The sequence below is a fragment of the Chondrus crispus genome, genomic scaffold (genome assembly GCF_000350225.1).
Source record: "Chondrus crispus Stackhouse genomic scaffold, scaffold_336, whole genome shotgun sequence".
Taxonomy (NCBI): Eukaryota; Rhodophyta; class Florideophyceae; order Gigartinales; family Gigartinaceae; genus Chondrus; species Chondrus crispus.
The window spans coordinates 95,156-101,564 of NW_005179225.1; positions in this window are offsets into that span (position 1 = coordinate 95,156).

The following is a 6,409-nucleotide window of genomic DNA, read 5'->3' on the forward strand; positions in this document are numbered from 1 at the left end:
GCCGCGGCTTACGAGCCGAGAGGTTAGAACGGCGGCTGCTTCGGCGGGGCGCGGGCGCGAGCGGCGCCGCAGCGCCATCAGCGGCGGGTGCAGGTGGCGTCGGCTGCCCCAGGACGGACATGGGGGACAAGCTGTAGGGGCTGGTGGGACAGGCGCGGGTGGTGGGACGGGGGAGCGCGGGGACAGCGGGAGAGGAGGCAAGGGGTGCCGGAGGGCCGTTAAATTTGCGTGCTCGGGTTTCCCAGCGATGCACAGTTCAGATACGCCGTCGGCCTCTCCGGCGCTTCGTTCGTCTGTCAATCTTCAATCTTCGGGCAGTGTTCCGCTGTCTCTGATTTCCGCCACTCCGTCGACATCTGTTGACACGTAATACGCCCTCACCTGTCCGTCAGTCATCACCTCACAATGTCAACTTGAATGCACTTTGCCACAGAGCGCTGCAATGGATCCCGGACACCAGTTTGATTACGTGTGAGTCAGATAGAACCATTTCTATCCGACACGTACATTTAGACGAACTGTGGAACACTTTAAATAGAGATCCTACTAGAGGAGTTCTATGTTGAAGTGAAGTAACTCCCTTTAACTGACTAAACGTCTAGCTTCTACTGTGTACCGAGACGCTCTCATCAACAACATCTCCTTGCTCGCAAACGTGAGCCCACAGGCGACGGGGTGCATCTTCGTTCCATTGATTTCGAGAACGCCGTCGTCTGCTGAACCTGGTCTTTTTGTAAGTGCATCGTCCTCGGACTGTGTATTGGTGCCCCTCATTTCGGCCACACTGTCCCGCACCGTCGGTGCAGCAGCTTCGGGGAGGTGTGTCGGTGGAAATTCCGTGCGAAAGTGACGCGCCAGCCGTGCTCGTACTCGGCCGAGACAAGTTGCAGCTGGAACAGCGACTGCTTCAGCGGCTGCGTCAATAAGTTGCTCAGCAGCAAGGGCGGCCAGAACGCCTTGGGCGTCAGATGGATCTAGCCGCGCAGCCGCGTATTTGCAAGTGAGGCACACGAACGGGAGGGTGGCGTGGACCGTCCGGCAGTTCGGGAATTGAAAGAGCGATGTAATCGGCGGGGCGTGCCCGGCTGGGCGGTTCGGGTCGATTGTGGGGAGCGCCGAGGCCATGGCGGGGCGTGGGTTGAAGTGTGGAGACGAAGTTGGCGGCGATGGAGGGCGGGGCGTGGCGGAGGGGAGTGACTGGGTGAAAGCAGGGCAAGCCATGATGACGAGGTGCGGCTGGCCAGCTGTGAGACGGGCCTGCATCTGAGGATGGTGACTGTGAAGATTTTTGTCTTCTTCTCATGATAATACTTCAGGCAAGGAGTAGGACCCTCTCAACCCGCAACTTGGCATCACATCCCTCTTCTCTTCAGAGTCACAAAGGAGATCCTTGCTGACATCTTTTTGCAGTTTCTTCAGCGCCAGAAGTACTAAAGCGCCGTCCGAATCGTGACAGAGAGGTGTGTCGTCAGGATGTGCGGATATCCTTTTCACTATGTCCTGTAAAATCTTGATCTTCTTCAGCCTACAGGAGTAGTCTTTCAACTGCTTCTCAGAATCATTAGTCTCACTTTTTTCCTCCGCCTCTCGTAGCAAGAAGCTATTTTTGAAAGGGAAGAAGCAATGTCCTTGACTCCCTCATCTGGATGTGACCTTTTTCTTCGTGTTTGTCCTGTCGACCCACCTTCCCCTACATTACTACCAACCCTTGATCCTTCATCCCGTCCCGCGCCACCCGGAATCAGTTTACAGCAAACGTTGGAGAAATGATCTTCTTCAAAAGGAGTTCCCTTACGCGTGCACACAAACATGACCATCATACGCCTGCCGAGTGCGCTTAGATCACCGCTTGACGTCGAAGGGAGGAAATGGCGAAACCTATCAGGATCATTCTGCCCTGAAGCCGACCACCGCATCACGTACTGTGTAAATCCAGCTTTTGCATTGTTAAACTTGTCCTTCAAAAACGTTACTGTTCGAGGAGCGCATGGCGGCAAAGAAGAACCTACACCATCAAGGGCTGCAGTAAAGTTGAGAAAACGCCTTTGTCTTGGATATTTAAATCTACTTTCCACGATTGTCCAAAAATCGGATCTTGTCACACCTGCATCCAATTGAGCCCTAGAAAGCTCCTGCCCCATGGCAATAATCGCGCTCCTCGCGTCTTCATCATCGCGAATCGTGATCAAGAGCCTTGCGAACTCATTGATTTCGAAAGTGGTGCTCTCTGTATTTTGGCGATCGTTCGAGTTAGCCTGACCAAAAGCATTTTGAGGTTGGTTGGCTGTGGAGTCTCGAAGGGGTTCATCCTCTACTCTATCAACTTCTGACAGTGCTTGTTCGATAGAAAACCTTTTCTTCTGTACTCATTCGCTTCTATGGCTGAGAGCATCCTCACGAGTTCATCTTCACTTGGCATCCTGTCAATCGACAGTGGATAGTTTTCGTCCTTCATCAGCCTGATGCGCAAACATGATTCCTATCTTCGTGTTTCTTCGTGACCCGACAGAGTTTCAGCCAAGCTCTTTCCAGACAAAAGAGAGAGCTGCAAATGTAATACAGATTTTGCTACCAAACATTTCTTTTTGCCGCTTTGACGCCAATCTCAGCAAAATCAAATCACTCGAAGCCTCTTGACTGGGAGATGTGACAGGAAAGCGAACATTCGACACATATCGTTAGCTGTAAATATTCGCACTTGTGGGTTTCGAAGTTCTATGTTACCATCATCCATGACAATTGCGCCCTCCTCCGTTGACCGATGTTTATCTCGGGATGATGATGGGTCTGATTTTGCTTGACGTTGTGACACTCCTTCAGAGACGGGTGCCCTTTCTGGGGATTGGGTATCCATATCACTAAAACGTCACGCCTGAGAATCTGGAGGTTGTGAATCCATATCACTAAAACGTCGCGCCTGAGAATCAGGAGGTTGCGTATCCATATCACTGACACGTCGCAGTTGAGAATCAGGCGCAGCAGTCAAAGCGCACCTTGTGCTTGTTGGCATGATGAAGGCAGGCCTCACGTCAGCAGAGTTTGGAACGATGACGTGCTCAATATTGGTGAACTGGAGAGTGCGACGTCGGTCGAGGGAATTTTCGCGAGTAATACTGTCTGCACTTGGTGTTTTTGTGGCAGGCAGAGGCTGCCCAATACGCTGAAATCGTGGACTTCTTCGGAGTGTCGGAGATTCGGAACCTGCTTCCATGGTCGTTGTCGTGATAAAGGGAGGAAAATATAAAAACCCTATTGATGGGCGGGCTGAAGACAGGTTGCTGTACGGAATCGGTACAAGCTGGGGCACAGAACGCGGAGAGCTTGGAAGGACTTCGCCGATTACTTTAGGGAGCTCTTTTTCTAAGAGGTTTGCAAATCTACCGTCTTTTTTCAAACTCTTTTGAATTCGAATGGACCAGAAATGGATAAAGGTCTGTTTGTGATACCCAATAGGTTTGTTCTCTATTGCTTTGCCAACGCTTACTATATAATTGTGACGTTAATTATTTTCGTCCATGTGCGTCCATATGAAGTATCAGATGTATTAAAAACATTCAATGAACCAATCCGGAGCAATATTTGGTTCATTCACGTCCATGCATGCCCGACAGATCAATCCTAAGATGTAGGAGAGACTCAAGACCTGTGGTCGTGTTTACTGGGGACATGAGCGAAGACGGTTTTAAGTACGGTGGGAGTGCTATGTACACGTGTAAGATACGACAAGGAGTGGCGGATGATTGGTGGCGGCATCAAGCGGAGAAAATTAAGATACGACAGTCGCCGCGCTTGATAGTGGCGTTGCGGTCATTTGGAGCGTGGAGAGTTGATGGTTGGAGATCGCCGGTTTGAGGCGCTTCGTGAGACAGTCGGCAGGGTTGTCTCTGGAAGGTATCTTCACAGGAGTGATACGTTTGCGGAGAACTTGCTCGTTGACGTAGTGGTACTTGACGTCTATGTGCTTTGATTGGGGAGTTGGATGTGTAGATTTGGCAGTTGTGATAGTGCCTGCGTTGTCGATGTGGAGGGAGGTTGGACGGAGATTTTGAGGGCACGAAAGTCGTGAAGGAGATTCCGGAGACAGTTCGTGTGTTGAGAGGCGTGGAAGGCTGCTACATACTCCGCTTCCCATGTAGACGAGGCGACAAACTTTTGTCGTTTCGATTGCCAGGCTACAGGGCCGTGGCGCCAGAATGCTACAAAACCGGATGTGGATCGGCGTGTGTCAAGGCACGAGGCGTAGTCGGAGTCGGAGTAGGCGATGAGGGGCTGGGATGGCATGGGATTTTTGTATGTAATCCCGTGGGTGGGGGTGTGACGGCGATAGCGAAGGACTCGCTGAACGGCGTGCCAGTGTCGATGGCATGGATCGTGGGAGTACCGACCGAGGAGGCCTGTGATGAAGACAAGATCGGGGCGTGTGCTATCTGCGAGGTAGCGTAGGTAGCCAACTGCAGCTGAGTAGGGGGTGGATGGTAGTAGTTTGGTCTCGTCTTGGTGGCGTGCAGAGAGTACTGTGGTGTCGTAAGGGGTGGGACTTGGGCTGCATGCTTCCATGTTGAACCGTGTGAGAATGTCTGCAGTAAATGCAGGTTGGCTGATGGAAATGGAGGTGGGCGTGCGGTCCACTTTCCATCCCAAGAGATGGCGTACGGGGCCGAGATTCTTAACGGTGTAGCGTGAGGCGAGCTTGGTGCGGGTGGCATCCAGGAGGGGGCGGTGGTTGCTTATGGTTAGGAAGTCGTCAATAGTGATGACGAAGAGGACGAAGTGGGGATTGTCTTCATTGCGGAGCATAAAGGTGCAGCTGTCGCTGGTGAGGCGTCTAAAGTGCCATATTTTGAGGTTGTTTGCGAGACCTGAGGTGAATATTTTGCACGCTTGTATGGTGCCGTAGATGTTGCCTGTAAGTACACCAACGTGGCCGGGGTGTTTGTATGACCCGTCAAATTGGGGGGGTTGGTGCACGTCTTCTTCTCTTCCGGGCCGAGAATTTCGTGGAGAAATGCGGACTCTAGGTCCCAGTGTTCAGCGATAAGTGGGGTGCCGGCAGCGAGGGCGAGGGCATAGCGGACAGCATCTCGGTCGGCGACGGGGCTCGAGATGTTGTCAGGGTCGTAGTGGACGTAGGGAATTTGTTTGTCGCCGCGAGCTGTGCAGCGAGTTTTCCAGGAGATTACATGGCCGGTTTCATCGCGTTTGAGGCGCAATGTGCATTTGAGCGGGAGAAGGGTGGCTTGAGGGAGTAGGGAGGATCTGGGAATGTACGAGAGTGTGCCGTGTTTTTCAAGGCTGGCGATTTCGGCGTTCCACGAGTGCTCCCATAGGTGGGAGTCCGGTGCTCGGCGCGCCGCGCGAAGGGAGCGTGGATTTGTTGCCATGTCGCCGGGTTCTGCGTCGCAGTTCAGGGTGTTGAGGCAGGATGTGGGCATGGACATGAGGGCTTCGATGTGATCTTCGAGTATGATGGTGGGGGTGCAGATGCTGTTGTGATTCTGTAGAACGGGGGAGCTGTTGTGTGTGGGGGGTGGGGGTAATTGTTTTCTAGATTGGGTGGAGACGGGGTCCCGGTGGGGGTCGTACGAGATAAAATCGGAAGCTCGACAGCGGGTGGTTTTCTTGGTAGAGAGGTTCCAGGTGACGTAATGGGTGGCGTCTGCGCGGTATAGATAGCGGTGGAGTTGGGCACGGGGTTGGAGCTCTGTTTTTGGTGCGGGGTTGGTTACATATCCGTGTTGTCGGAAGGGAAGTAGGGTAGTGATATTGACTGGTGTGGGAGACCAGAGGCTCTCTGGTAGTAGTTTGCTGGAACGATGGCGTGTGTGATTGTATTTGTCTATGTAATCACGCGCAGCATATTCCCAGAAGTGTGGGGGCATGTCAGAGGAGGACAGTGCCGCGCGGACATGATCAAAAATTGTGCGATTGGCTCTCTCTGCGAGGGAATTTTCCTGCGGGGTGTGGGGGATGGTGGTGTGTAGGGTGATGTGTTGGTCGGTATAGTATGCACGGAGGTCGTGCGAGATATACTCGTTCGCATTGTCGCTTGTGACATGGCGGACGGTGTGTCCGTGTATTGGTTTGATCGACGTCAAGAATGATTTGACGTGAGTAGCGGCCGTAGCGCGTGTTGGGTGGAAGGAGGCAAAGAGCTTGTGGCTGCCTTCGTCTATGAAGGTTATCATGTAGCGGTTGTTGTTGGGAGAGAGGGGTGTGATGGGGCCGCACATGTCCGTGTGGATGTGTTGTCCCGGGGGTGCCTGACGGGGGTGTTTGTGAAATGGGGCGCGGGATTTTTCCCGACAAGGCAGCCGGTGCATGTGAGGCGGGGTGTAGTGGACTTGAGGGCAGGGGGCAGTCCGGGGGCTACGTTGTGTGTTGCCATGTAGTGTAGTTTCTTTGGGTGTAT